The sequence below is a fragment of the Dermacentor silvarum genome, unplaced genomic scaffold, assembly GCF_013339745.2.
Source record: "Dermacentor silvarum isolate Dsil-2018 unplaced genomic scaffold, BIME_Dsil_1.4 Seq573, whole genome shotgun sequence".
Classification (NCBI taxonomy): Eukaryota; Metazoa; Arthropoda; class Arachnida; order Ixodida; family Ixodidae; genus Dermacentor; species Dermacentor silvarum.
The window spans coordinates 13,434-28,873 of NW_023606453.1; positions in this window are offsets into that span (position 1 = coordinate 13,434).

The window sequence follows — 15,440 nt, forward strand, 5'->3', positions numbered from 1 at the left end:
CCGGAAATAAATGGATCGTCGTCGCTACGGACTACCTCACCCGCTACGCCGAAACAAAAGCCTTGCCCAAAGGCAGTGCCGCCGAGGTAGCCCGATTCTTCGTTGAGAACATCCTCCTGCGTCACGGTGCCCCAGAAGTCCTCATCACCGACAGAGGTACTGCCTTTACGGCAGAACTAACTCAAGCCATCCTGCGATACAGCCACACAAGCCATCGCCGGACCACCGCCTACCACCCGCAGACGAATGGCCTCACCGAGAGCCTAAATAAGACCATCGCCGACATGCTGGCAATGTACGTCGACGTCGAACACAAGACGTGGGATGCCATCCTTCCGTACGTGACCTTCGCATACAACACGGCCGTGCAAGAAACGACGCACATGGCGCCGTTCAACCTGGTCTACGGAAGGAACCCGGCAACGACGCTTGACGCCATGCTACCGGACGTCACCGACGAAGAAAATCTCGACGTTGCCACCTATTTGCAGCGTGCCGAAGAAGGTCGACAGCTCGCCCGACTGCGCATCAAGAACCAGCAGAGGACCGACAGCCGACACTACAACCTTCGACGACGCTACGTCGAGTACCAGCCCGGTGACCGTGTTTGGGTCTGGACTCCGATACGCCGACGAGGACTTAGCGAGAAGCTGTTACGTCGCTATTTCGGACCATATAAGATCACCCGACGTATTGGCGCACTGGACTATGAGGTCGTGCCAGACGGCATTTCGCAATCACAGCGGCGCCGGGCACGACCTGAAGTCATCCACGTGGTGCGTCTTAAGCCTTTCTACGCCCGCTGACAAACTTAGGTACTTTGTTACTTTGTTATTGTTTTTTTGTTATTTTGTTTATTACGCGTGGTTTTGTTTACGCTTTCACATTTGTTTGTAGCATCGGGACGATGCTTTTTAAGGGGAGGGTATTGACACGTATACATGTTTATCTTTCACCGGTGGCCGCTTTCCACCGGCTAACAAATGTTAAACGTTATCGGTAGGCGCAGGACGCGCCTGTATCGGAAGTTTCTAGAACGTTATCGATGCTTCTTTCCATTGCCTGTTTTCACCGACGCTTCTGTTATCTGATTGCATGACTGACGCGAATTGTCTAGAACTTTCTGGAAGACACGCGGGCATCAGGGATTAATCTAGAACCTTCGATGACTCAGGTATAAAAGCCGACGCGTTTCGCCGCTGATCAGATTTTCGACGATCGCCGACTGTGTTCGCCGCTATCGTTGTGCTTTGAGTGTACCTTGCTTTTGTGGGCACAGGTTCGCCCAATAAACAACCAGTTTCGTCGTACACAGTTTTACGACTGTTTTCTTCAGCGTCACTACTACGTGACAATATCTCGCTCTCAGTTTCCTTCCCTCTCCCTACATTGCGCTCGCCCTGCGCAACGGCGGTTCCTATGTTCTACTTGGAAGTGGCCATGGGACAGTACCTGAGTAAGGGTGGTATAGGCATCTGGTCCGTAGCCCCATGTTCAAAGGTAAGTTGCATCCAAGTAGCGTTGTTGTGATATAGCCTATAGGAAAATGGGACACTCAGGTGACAGCGTGTCGACGGAACTAGATGAAAATCTCTGCACGCGATATATATGTGTGTGTTACCCGGCCACCATCAGAAACGTTGGTAAAACTAATTTTACTACCTTTGCAGGAAGCGAATATCTGTACCTTTTTATACGTCACACTGTGTAGCCCAATGCGCCACAAGTCGACTGACTTCATTATTCATATATTCTATCCTAGCGAGCGAGCGTCAAAAATCTCTTCCACGTCAGTGTGTAAACCAGAAACCAGCGAAAAGCCCATATAGCACGGTACACAAACACTAACGAACTAAACTAACCAGACTACAAAGTTAACTAGAAAGTTAGAACTAGAAGATATAGAAAGACTAACTAGAAAGTTAACCAACCTAAACCACGGCGCGTGCTCGGGTATACATCGGCCGGTTTTGCCGAGATACGCCGACCGGCTGGCATCTACAGGAAGCGCGACAACCGCCACTGTGCTTCCCTTCTTGCCCGCCGCAACGAAAGCCCGCGCACTTTATACAGCCAGCAGATGGGCGAAACAAAACAAAATTTATCGTGGCGTCACTCGACGCTAATGCAATGGTAAACTCGGCGGCTGTAATGCAGTTCCACTCCACGTGAAAGCTGGGGAAGTGCGGAGCAGTAATTCGCCGGTGTAAATCTTCTTTTATCCGTGTTTATCTCGTGTTTCACTATTCTTTCACGATGTTCGGATTAGCTTGCCTGCGCTGGCGAGCAAACTTCAGCTTCTCGGGCGCGCACAGCTTGATCAGCCCTGCGTCAGCGCTGTCTTTCATGGGCGAACACCAGCTGTCGCTCCAAGTGTGCTTGCTACTCGGCGTCCACTGCGGGAAAGAGCATCCCGAAGCGCGGGAACGGCTTTTCTAGGCGCGCTCCTCCACTCCTGCTGGATGTGACGCTAAAGCGGCGGCGCGGCAAGCGGAATCCTTCCAATTGCAGGGTGCTAAAAAAGCGTTTTAACGAATTTCTGTTAATTAATTCGAATTAATGTATGAGTATTCCTGTAATTTTATATTATTCTGAATGTAGTTTAATTTTACCCGGTTTTGCGCTTGGTATTGGCATGTTTTAGCCCTGTTTTGCGCTTGTGTTTTCTGAGCATGACGACATGACATATTAGACGCCGACAACCCGGATCCCTAAAGTGCTGCGCTTAATATTTTTGTTGTTTCTAAACGGGTGAATTTTTGTTTCATTATTATTTCTAAGGGCTGCAGTGAAACACTTCTAGTCGACTATCTATATATATATATATATTATATATATATATATATATATATATATGTGTGGTGTGTGTGTGTGTGTGTGTGTGTGTGTGTGGTGTGTGTGGTGTGTGGTGTGTGTGTGTGTGTGTGTGTGTGTGTATTTATATATGTATGCATGTAATGGGAAACTTTGCAGCTTGAGCCTAAACTTCACACTAGCGCAGACGTCCGGCGAGCGTGCGTTGTAAATCTTTTCTAGCGCACATACGGCTCCTGTGCTTTATCCTGTGGATGACCTTCACGAGTGCATTTTATGCTTTGAACATGCCTGTTTTGCATTTTCCGCAGGCATAGGCATCGCATCATTTGTGATCCTTGCGCTGTCTAACATCTACTACATGGTGATCGTTAGCGTGGATCCTCTTCTATCTGCTCTCATCCTTCGCCGCAGTGCTTCCTTGGAAGCACTGCGGCACCCACTGGAACACCGACCAAGTGCTGGGAGCACAACGAAACACACCAACACCGCCGCACAACAGATCCGTCACGCCCATTATGGAATTCTGGGAGTGAGTATTCGTTCGAATCCTGTACTGCCTTTATTGTAGTGATAAATGATATCGATCATTCACAGTACTCCTGGACCTTGATGTTGTTACACCCGTAAGATATCCACCGCAAGTACAAAGAGGAGAGAGAAAAAAGATCACGTTCTCCCTCAAGACTTGAATTGGGTCTGCATGCGAAAGCCGAGTATACGTTATCTCAAGCGAGCCTAGATGCTACCTACGGAATTGCATAAGGTTCGCCCAGCTATCTCACTGCAAGCTTACTTCAACTCAGAGACCACTCTATACCTCAGAGCTACGGGCCTCCAAGGTCATCGTTGGGAACTCCCCCTATATGTTGCTTCGTGTGTCGCGCGTATCGTCGGCAGGCACTAGACGACATGCAGAGAAAAGCGGGCCGCGATGTTGTAGCGATTCCTTTCTCCGATGATATTCCTTTTCGCACTTTTCGCGCTTTGTCAGTGGTCAGAGCGACGTCCCGCCCGCGTTATCAAAGCGATCAGCCGGCCGTGAACGGTGGATGATAATGAGTGGCATATAATCGAGCGGAAGGCATCGCTACCACAATCGCGGCCCTAGCTGTAGCTGGAGTCATTGTCTCGCACTTGGGCGAAACTGCTGCGGCGAAATCTTTTTATTGCGATAGCAATTATATGGACACTTCAACCGGATTTCTGCCGTCGGCGTCACCGTCGTCGTCGCCGTGAGGTTCCGTATAAAGTCCAGGGCGATAAAATCGTCGCCGCGCGCCGTATGAGCGATGCGAAAGCGCAGGGTGGGACGCGCGCTATCACGGAGAGCGAACGTACGGCGGAAAGCAAAAGCGAACCGACGCGCGAAAGGCCGTGGGGGTATGGGAGGGATGGAGCGGGGCGACGCTCTGTTGCGGGCACCAAAGGCGTATCTTGCAACCGGGCGCGAGGGGAAACTGGCCCACTCAATCTCCACGCGAAAGCAAGAAAGCGGGAAGGCAGCGCAGGGAGGGAGGGGGGGGGGAGTACGCAGCCAACAACTGCGCCCTCCCACTCTGCCAACAACTGCGCTCTCTTGCCCGCGGCCCACCCCGTCTCTCATCTCCACACGGCTCTGAACCTTTGTATGCGCTGTGCATTCGCCGCTCAGTTTTCCGTTGAAGCGATAGACACACGAACCTTCGCCCCGCTGCGGCGGCTGCGCTCTGCTACCAGCGTTTTGACAGCGTGGTCTACGGTCCTTCAGTGTGATCTATATTCATGTTTGCTTGTGCGCGCTGACACAACGCTTGTCTAATTCAGTTAGTAAGCGAATGTGTCCAGTTTATGCAGCCGATAAAGCTACTATCCCTACTCCGAATAGCTCTCTACTAATTTTGCTATCGCAATTGATGCTTCGCCTTTTGGGCGAAACTGCGACATCTTTTTTTCTTTACTGTCACTATTGCTCATACTGCGTGCGGGTGTTCGCAGGAACCGCGTGCTGGTATCACGTCCGGACCTGCACGCTATTGGCACCATGCTGTTTGGAACCTGGCCCTCTACTTATTGATCGCTTGGGTCGCGGTGTACTTCGTCATCTGGAAGGGTCTTCACAAGAGCGGAAAGTTACGATACAGTGGAATCGTTCGTTGCGCCGGTTCTCAAAAGCAGGGCGGGTATCATGAGTGGAGGCAGGAACAGTAAGCTTCGCGGCGCCGCGCTCACCTTCTGTACAATCATTGTCCCTTCAGAAACTCTGCTCGGTATTTCGGAGGACGAACAAATGTGCAGTTTATGGCCCTTCGATGCTTTTGGTTGACTATTCTGTATAACGAGGGCGACTTTCAGAAAGTAATGCGGCCTCCAAGCCCACTACTTTGCCCAATAGCTGCTGCAAAGATTTTGAACTCTTTATCATTATTGCACTGATGTTTAGGCTATAGAAGGTCACTTACTCACCTTCCTATCTCTTCTCGTTACCAAATTAATCAAACAATAATTCACACCCAGTGGTGACGTCGGTTGAAACAACGGGCTGTAATTGAATTTTTGACTGCGGAACGTTAATCGCCCGTCAACATTCATCGCCGTCTGACTGCATGTTTACGGGGATGCCTGTATGACATCAGACATGTGGAGGTGGGCAAGGACTGTGCAAGAACCAAAATCCAAGCCGCATCAAATCTCCACACAAGCCACATCCTTCCGCAGTCAGAAATTCCATTAGCAGCCCGCTGTTTAAACCGGACGTCACCACTGAATTCCAGAATTGCTCGACTGACGTTTGCGACTCGAGTGACGTCTACGTTTAAAAGGATGTTACACGTCCGCCGCGTTGGGCTGAGCGGCGCTGGCTACCACCCCCAGGGCTAATCTCGTACACTTACACAAATGGCCAAGAAAGTGGGAAAAGTCCATGGCCTCTTCGATATCTTAATTCGTAAGCACCGCTCGAGTAATGGGGAACTGTGGGTTCAGCTCCACCTGGGCAAGTTATCCTTTTCGTCCATTTCATTTCCCTTTACCTCATTATTTCCACATTTCAATGTAACTCAACAATTAACTTCCTCTTACGCTTTCTCTAACTTCATTGCCTGCTCCTTGATGTGGTTGTGACTAACAGAAATCGACCCCTTCGAATCCCGCTTCGGCAGATAGTGCACTTTCATTAGATGATCGGAAGGGGCGGAACTTAGATGCGTACAGAAAAGGGTTGCGCTTGCCTACCACGCCATACTCGCTTCACGCATGAAAAAAAGTTTACACTTTTACGGGTGCTTTTGGTTTGTGCTATGGCTGACACACTTATGGTGACATTCCAACACCAAGGCAATGGGTGCTGCGAGTAACACCCTTAAGGAAGGGTGATTGGTCGAAATATGAATAAATGGGAGGGGGGGGGAGGTTGGGGGGGGGAGTGTTTTCCTATGCGCGTCGTACTTGCCTCTTTCTTATGTTGCATAACTACGTATGTTCAATCAAAGGACAAAGGATTCATCCGTATATAGGTTGCGGATGACACGCACGGAGGTGGATTCGAACCCAGGAACCTCAAGCGCGAGCCAGACACTGTATCTACTACGTCACACAGAAGACAGGTTGCAGCGCTTATGATGTTGGTATCTGCATATATAATTTGTCCTAAAACTTGCCGTGATCTCTTCTTGCAATTTCTGCTCTGCCAAGCCCAGCAAAACGTTTGATGCTACTATAGAGTTGGTCTTGAGTGACCAGAAACGCAACATGGATGCATATAATTGCTATTCATAATTCTTTGATATGTGGGAGTAGTACATCAATTTGTAAACTTTAGTGTGGCTATTGAAAAAAGACAGCACTGCAAAGTAATACATGTACTTATACATGCAAAAATATCCTGTAATATGATTGCTACTTGTCGTACCAACTAGCTATTCCTAAAATAAGAGACACTGAGAAGCACAAAGGGAAAGACAGGTTGGTTAACCAGATCTCGATATCCGGTTTGCTGCCCTAAAAGGAAAATTCTATCATCGAGCTTTTTGCCTCATTTCATAACAAATGATGCATCGGGTCGCTTCATTCATCGCAGAAAATACATTCGTTAAGCTTGAATTTTGTCCTTGTAGCTGCAAAGACAGATTCCCACGTAAGCGAACACTCTAACCTGTGTAAGAACGTCAGTCTTCTTTATAGGGTGCACATAAACGCACTGGGAGTAAACTTTAAAACACCCATTCAACACTCTTATTAGTGTTAACATTTTAGTGGATTTTTTTCGCACACGTTCTTATTATGAGGTTCTATGAGTATACATTGGTGCTAAATAGGCGCAATGAAAACACGAAAACCGCCATTTTGGCACCCTTAAGGGTGCAAGAATCCTTACTGTGCAGACGCACATACATAATGCACAGATTATATGACACACAGAGAATATACAGAACAGAATAGCATACTGTGATGTATAAGATTGGAGACATGCAAATGTTTTATTATAAAGAGAACAGGTTCGAACAGCACAACACAATTTAGCGCAACGGAAGCGCAACATCGAATACCCTTCGTTCTTGGCACCCTACAAAAGAAAAAATTAATGCCAAAAAATTACGAAGTTGGGTGTTGCGAACATATCACGGGTATCAGAAATTTGAAAACATGGGCACATCATTTTTGGAACGTCTAACAGTCGCACGCAGTTAACGCTGATCGCCAGACAAACTCGATGAGAGTTCCGAAGACGTAATGTGCGAATCTGTCTTGAAGCAGCGTTCTCTTCCACCGTGATGTATATGTACGTAGGTAAGCATCATGGTCGAAGATGACCTGTGTGTACAGCGCATATCTTGTCCCTACTTTCCAGATAGTCTGGGTGCTGGCGGTGTTTCCATACGTGTGCCTCTTCATTCTTCTCGTGAGGGGCGTCACACTTAAGGATCATCCGACGGTCTTCTATACTACATTACGCCCGACTGGAGTCAACTACTAAAGCCGAAGGCGGGTGACATTACGCTGGCTTTGCAATCATTCTTATTGCAGACGCTGCCGGGTCTCTTGGAATTCTGCGTATTTACTGTGGCAAAGTCCAGTACACTGGACTCGTTTCTGGGCAGTCGGCGTACATATGTGGACAGGAATAAAAAGAGATACGGCGAAAAATACTTAATCATGCCCAATCGACGCTACCACAGTGAAGCCAGACAATATCGAAGGCGGATGTTTCGAATTGTTGCCATATATAGTGAACAGCGAATTTATCTTCTTAAATTATCATTACAGAGTTACAGTGTTTTGGGCTGTTAGCATCATTTACAAAGCACACAAACACAAACCACGGAAGGAAACATGACCATGTCTGTCCACGCGCACTACCTGTCCACGTTTCCAAGCGTGGTTTGTGTTTATGCGCGCAGTCAATTGTGCTAACAGATATGTACCAACTAGCTGGCCCACCAAGACGCCTTGTTGTTATGGGCTTACATCGAGCTCCGTCTGGGTGCACATTCACTGCACCGAACTATTGGTCTTGGCCCTGTAAAAAGCCGTTTACCATCACCACTTCCGTTGCACCGACGTTTGCGTTGCATCCACTAAAAAACGTGTAAATCAAGAACTAATTAACAAATAATTATTAATTTATTAATAAGGAAGGAAGGAAGGAAGGAAGGAAGGACTGGCCCGTGACCTAAGCGGTGAATTGGATTATCCTCGGGAGGGAGTTTGCGTAAGGTGTAAGATGTATCGAAGCCAACCCTCATGACCATGCCGAAGTTGCTGCAGATAACTCTCGCGGGGATGTTATATAGCGTCTGCGGTGTCCGGCAGTATGCAAGACAGTCTAGAACTGTGCGACGTTTTTCTTACAGTGCAGATTTTCGGTGGAACTGTCTCCCGACTAACTGTTTCGTGGCGTAAGAGATCTCTCCTCGCGCCTAGGATAACGCTTGTAACCTATAAGACAATGAGTCAAAATTTGTACTACTCGTACATTAAAAAAGAAAAGGAAACTCAATGGGTTAATCTTATTTGTACTAATTTTAGCCGTCTGTTAATGGTTATGTTCCTATTTGTTTTCTTTTTTTCAGGTGTGGATTGCTGCCGGAACTCAGGTGTTCTACAGTTACGGAGTTGGCTTCGGTTCCCTCGTGACACTCGGTAGTTACAATAAATTTCACCAGAACTTCATAAGGTGAGAGTCTGCGCCAGGCTTTCGTTGGCTTTTCTTTTCATCATCGTCAAAAGCTAGTAATACAGGCGACTCGCGGCTAGAAACAACGTTGAAATACGCGGTTGTAACAAGAAGGAGGTAATAACGTTTTCGTGTGAAGGATAGAACGTCGTAACAGGTTAATAGGAGAGGAAGGAAATGCCAAGGAAGTTAACTATACTTCACCTAACCAACTCCATTCAGTGCAGCGAAATCTAAGGGCCCATTCACACTTGCGGCTAGACGATGTCCTGCGACCGATTGCGACTGGCGACCAGAAAGCGACTCAAGACGAATGATGTTCACACTTACAAATGCGACCTACGAGTCGCTAAACCGAAATGTCTCGCGACATGCCGTTCACGTCTGCTTGCAATGTCATCGCCGCGTAAAATAAGCGTCAGCGTATACGGACGTCCTGTTCCTTCGCATCTGATTGGTTCAGCTGTTCTGCAACTGCGGTCGCGCGACTGAAAAGTCGAGCGAGCGACTGGAACGAAACGGTCGCCTTTCGAGAAAAGCGACCATTTGCGACTACTTGCGACTGGTCGCTTTGCGACTAACTTGGTCGCTCGACCTCGCCTAGTCGCAAGTGTGAATGGGCCCTAAGGGTAACGTCAGTCAACCAGAAACGGGAACTAGAAAAATGGGCCTATACATTGTTCGCCACTGACCCTTCAGTGAACGTCCACTGAATGAAAGCTTCACGAAATATTTAGTAGTGCACAATGGGCAAGGACCCTTCTGGGAACTCGCACCCTGCTCTCGTTACAGATTGGCTGATACAAACACTAGCCTTCGCTGCACTTCACGGAGTTGGTGAGAGCGAGCAGGTGCGGACAAAGGTAATAGGAACACGCTCCCAATTGAAACACGATACGAACGACGCTCCGATATACGTACGTGTAGAAAAAAATCCAATGGTGACTACACGCACATGCGCCATCCAATTTCTTGCATTACCCCGTGGCTGCTTGACGGCGCTGGGATGCAGTTAAGCCACAGCTCCCGTGTTCCAACTACATTTGTCCGCACCTGTACAACCTCTGCTAATACTAAAGTGGGGAGGATAATGGAGGAGCGAAAGATGAATGAATTAACGAATTCGCGTTCGTTATCCAAAGAGTCTGGGCGACTGGAGTTAATGCTGCGCCCGGTTCAGGCCTTAGAAGCAGGAGTTCAAGTCAATCATGAGTTGAGTCGATGAGTGCGTGCAGCATGTATGTATCCTAACGCGATAATACTCTTATTTCGTTTTGTTCTCATCTGTTCACAGAGATTCAGCGATAGTTTGTATCATCAACCCTATGACGAGCCTTCTGTCGGGTACAGTTATATTCTCTGTGCTCGGTCACATGGCTTCTGTAGCTGGAAAGTCAGTAGGCGACGTCGTGAAATCGGGTAAGTGCCTTTTATTGATTCCAGACTTGTACACGTTACAGAAAAAATAGTGACCGATTACAATTACTTCTTTCGAAAATGTAATTGATTACTGTTACTAATTACTGCCTTACGAAAATAATTGAGCAATTACTAAACCATAATTGATTACTTTAACTTTACTTTCCTCCATACTTTTATTACCATTGTACCAAAACATTACATGGAACGAGCTGGCCAGGCTCTTTCGATGCGTCCTTTGCAGCCCTTCACACGTTATTTATCTGCACAAGACTTTCTTCTTACAATTTTATTCGTTAATCTTCTCTCGTTTTCATGTGAAGACATCTGTCGTGACACTGAAAACTTGCTCGATGAGCGTGCCGGAGAGAAAGGCTGTATAGTAACGTACGAACGCTTTGCTCACAAAGTTGTGGTGATGATACGCTCTCTATAAAAGGGTGAAAAAATGGTGTAAATACGTTTATGATTCACACCTTGACACCCAGAAAGGGTGTAAATCTGCCTATAGCTCACGCATTTACAGGTAAAAAAAGGGTGTAACGGTGTGAGTTATAGACAGGTTTACACCCTTATCATTTTAAGGGTGAAAATTATTTTACAGTGCTATAGCTGCCAGTGAGCTATTGCTTCTGCCCAGCAGGAGTTTCTTTTTCGGGGGTTTTACGCGCCAAAACCGCGATATGATTATGAGGCAATGCCGTAGTGGAGGACTGCGGATAAATTTTGGCCACTTCGGGTCTTTTAACGTGCACCCAGTGCACGGACTTTTCTTTTATTTTTTTTTTTTTTTTGCATTTCGGCATTTCGCCCCCATCGAAGTGCCGCCGCTGTGGTCGGTATTTTATCCCGTGACCTTATGCTTAGCAGCGCCTCGCCGTATCCACTAAGCCACCCCAGCGGGTAGCAGGAGCTCCCTTGCGTGCTGCATCGAGGGAACGTGTCTCACCAGCGTATAGCTAGAACAACTTTGGACTCCTGCTGATCGAGACAAGATGGCACATGGTTGCCTGAAATAACCCCCCCCCCCCCCCCCCACCCCGTGTACTAAACTGCTCAACAAATAGTTTTGTCTCTCTCGCTCTCTCCGTGGCGTTCGAGCGCAGTGCTAGCCCCCTGTAGCAATGCTAAACGTTGCAACGCTGTCATGCTTATCCCATCGAGCGAAACTGCCAAATTTCTATGTGCACACAAATTTTATTGTTGGTAGTGAGCAAATTGTATAAGAATGCTCGTTAGGTGAATAGATTTTCGCGGAAGTAGCTCGTGACGAAGTGCCGAAGTCCTCCTTTCGCACCCACTTCCTCAGGACCAGGCCTGGCCTTCCTCGTATACCCCGAGGTCGTCACTCGAATGCCGGCTTCGATGTTTTGGTCCATGCTTTTCTTCGTCATGCTGCTCTTCCTAGGAATAAACAGCCAGGTAGGCACGCAACATCTTGCTGCTGATTGTGTAGTGGATTCTTATTTATTTATGTATTGTGTGTGGAGGAAATTCGCGTGGCAGTCTATCGTTCGCTGTGGTATAAAGGTTATAAAGAGGGATAAAGTACCTCAGAAAGGCTGGCCAACGTTTCGATATCTATCTTCGTCAAAGGTGGCCTTATCATCCTCGGCGGGTTAGATTTAACAGGTTTGACGTCTTTTCAGAAAAAGAAAAGTATACAATCATTGCATTCTACCGGTGCTAAGATATGGGGCAGAAACTTGGAGGTCAACAAAGAAGCTCGAGAACAAGTTAAGGACCGCACAAAGAGCGATGGAACGAAAAATGTTAGGCCTAAAGTAAAGAGATAGGAAGAGAGCGGTGTAAATTAGAGAGTAAACGGGGATAGACGATATTCTAATTGACATTAAGAAAAAAAATGGGCTGGGCAAGCCATGTAATGCGTAGGAGGGATGGACCATTAGGTTCCATAATGGATACCAAGAGAAGGGAAGCGCAGTCGAGGACGGCAGGAAAACTATAGGGGGTGTGAAGTTAGGAAACTTGCAGGCGCAAATTAGACTCAGCTGGCGCAAGACAGGGGTATTTGGAGATCGCAGGGAGAGGCCTTCGTCCTGCAGAGAACATAAATATACGCTGATGATGATGATGAGAATGACGTCACGTGGGCGTTTGTCGGTGGCGGCTGGCTGTAAGAGAGAGACTGAAAAGAAAATGAACGCTGTCGCTTGACGTCTCTAGGCGTGGTTTCCAAGATGAGGGGACTAGAGCGGGAGAGTGCATGGGAACGCGGCAGAAAAAAAGAAAAAAAAAGAAAAAAGGGACGTAAGAGGTTGTGTGGGGGAGCGAGAAGTTAGGCAGCCTTCAGAAACTGACCAGAAGCCGTAGGTGTCGTAGGCGGCGTGCGTTTGTGGTTTCAGAAGAGCCGGTCAGCCGGTCAGTGTGCGAACAACAAAAAGACTGAGTTGAAAGAATGACTCGGAGTAGCGTAGCAGCAATGCGTCGGGTAACCTTGAAGGTGTTGAGATGGCGACACTGAGTCGGGGTAATGGATGTAGTAGTTGGAAGGCAGCGGCTTGGTTTTTCGAGGGGCGTTAGCCTCAGTATTTCGGCGTAAGCGTCATCTCCTCGGCACACCTTTAGTGAGCCAGAACCTTGGAGCCGCCCTGGCGTCGAGGAAACGTGCTCGTCTTACACCCCGGTGACCCAGGTTCGATTCCCACCCAGACCGAAATGTACCAAATTTTTTCAAGGCCATTAATTTACCGTGTTTACTGTAACCCCTGAGGAAGTTGAGTTCAATCGAGCATTTCTTGATGTGTTTTACTCTTCGCACCATCGGCCATTTTTGGTGATATTCTTCGGTCACGCCGACGCGACGGATTTTCGCGTGATGGGGCATATATGCTTTCGCATTAAAAGAAGCCACTCGTACCGCGAGAGGTGGTTGGTAAGCCAGAAAAGCCGAAAGACAGGCGCGCGAAGCCACATGTAAGTTCCCGCACCAGCTAGATGAGACGTCACGAATTTAGACGGCGTCATTCGGGCCTAGCTAAATTTTTATAAATAAAAATAGACTGCATTGTTCTCTAGAAGAGCCACACATTGAACTGAGCAGTTTCAAGAACATTTACTCAACCACAACGGGCCCACATAAAAAAAATTCTTTCAAATCCGTGACGTCACACTGAGTACCAGCGCTGCAATTTCGGCGCGAAATTAAAAAGAAAAGCATTAATATTGGATTTTATTTTTTAATAATCAAACCTATTGCAAAACTAAGGTAACTACACTTCTGAAAGAATATTTTATCAGTTTGAACTGATTTAATGTTTATCTCTAGTGTCTATAAATGATTTAGCCTCATCGTTTTGGGACCTACATCACTCGATTAATTGGCACAATTGAAGGAGTACAAAATCGTTTTGTCCGTTTTATAATAGCAAACTACTATTGTACAGCTAGCGTAAGGCATATGAGAACCGCTTTCAACATCCAGTGGCGTAGCCGGGGGTGGGAAACCGGGAACTTGCCTTACGCTCCTCCAATTTTTTTTTTTTTTCTGACAGTTTGCGGCCTTCCGAGCTCCCCTCCCCCGAATTCATCCCACACAATTTACCATCATAATACAGCTCTCCGCTTTCTCATGATCCATCCCTCACCATTTACATTTGCTATAGTATAGAAATAATCGCCATAAAGTCATTGTATCCTTCTGAAACTTTCACGTGCTCTCAGTAATTTCTTCCCAAGGCCTCCGTCGAGTGCAATAACCTACCTGCATCAATAGTGAACATACGCGATCCCATTCTCTTCAAAAGTGCTTTAGTTAGCATTAACTAGTGCTGTAACTTCGAGTGTTGTTGCTATTTTGTATAAGTGTCATCTAACGAATCACTTTCTGTATTACAAATGCTTTTGTATTTACTCCACCGATGTTTAGGCTGCTTGTGTTTTAACACAGCCTTCTAACTTTACATTTTATTGCGATAGCAATTATATGGACACTTGAACCGGATTTCTGCCGTCGGCGTCGGCGTCGCCGTCGTCGTCGCCGTCGCCGTGAGGTTCCCTATAGATAAAATCTTCGCCGCGCGCCGTATGCCCGAGAGGAAGCGTGCGGAGACGCGCGCTATCACGGAGAGCGAACGCACTCAATCTCCCACGCGCAAGCAAGGAAGCAGGAAGCCAGCGCCGGAGGGAGCAAGGGGGGGGGGGGGGGGGCGGCGCACTTCTCTGCACACAACCGCGCTCGTCGCTCGCTCGCACCGTCTCTTATCTCCACACGGCTCTGACCTTTAAGTGCATTCGCCGCTCAGTTTGTTGAAGCGATAGACCGCAGTACCTTCCCGCTCCTGCGGCGTATGGTTGCTGCCAGCGTTTTGACAGTCGTTGTCTGCTGTCATTCAGTGTGATCTCTTCGTGTTTGTGCGCGCTCACACCACGCTTGTTCATTCAGTTCGTAATAGTCGGGCCACATTTTCCAACGCACGCTACACACGCAATGCTGCCCGGATCGCAGTGCAGCGCTACAGGGGTGTCCTTCGCACGCGCTGCCCACGGGAAGCGCTTCTCATCAACACCACCGTTTCACACGCGCCTTCTCGTGGTCATCGAGTCCTTCTTCATGTCGGTCTACTACGCCGCAGCACACTGCTTACTTAATCAGCTCATGTTTACTACAATTCATATTGCTACACAAGCCGCTCACCTTACTTCGTATGACATTGCTGTGTTGCTATCGCATTCATTGCTTCGCCCTTAGGCGAAACTGTGTCATTTTTTGTTTTCAATGGTGCGTTTTTATGTTGTATTCTATTATGTTATTCCGTCTCCCCTCTATAATGTACTGTATGTACCGTGAAGGTATTATAAAAAATAAACAGATAGATAGATAGATAGATAGATAGATAGATAGATAGATAGATAGATAGATAGATAGATAGATAGTAGATAGATAGATAGATAGATAGATAGATAGATAGATAGATAGATAGATAGACTGGTCACCCCCGACTTACCCGAAAGTGTCCTAAGACTGCTGCCGGGCAGATTTCCGCGCCGGCTAACATTGCAACGGGAACCAAAAGGCTATATGCACTCCTTC